Source organism: Pterocles gutturalis, unplaced genomic scaffold (genome assembly GCF_000699245.1).
Source record: "Pterocles gutturalis isolate BGI_N339 unplaced genomic scaffold, ASM69924v1 scaffold6036, whole genome shotgun sequence".
NCBI classification, from domain to species: Eukaryota; Metazoa; Chordata; class Aves; order Pterocliformes; family Pteroclidae; genus Pterocles; species Pterocles gutturalis.
Genome location: NW_010097629.1, coordinates 1 through 331, shown reverse-complemented (window position 1 = coordinate 331; position 331 = coordinate 1).

Sequence of the window (331 nt, the reverse complement as noted above, 5' to 3'; positions counted from 1 at the left end):
CGAGCAGGACTCAGCAACACTGCCTGGAAGCGTCTTGCACCTCGATAACCAGTTGACCTTCTGTGCTGAGTCCAGAAAAAGCACAGACTCGGGGTGAGGAGCAGGGCAGCAGGGGGTTAGGCTTTAACCATGCTCTAGTTATGCTTTTTTCCTGGCTCTGTCCGGATCTGCCACGCAGCCCAGCAGGTCGCAGCCCTTGTGCTCTCCCAGCTCCTCTGCGTGTGCTGCGAGACCTGGGGGAAGGTCCGGCACCGCTGCGAGGAGCCCAGAGGCAGATCCCCCTCCGGAAAAGCTAATTAGGAAACCCCAATCACCGCCAGTTGTACTTCTC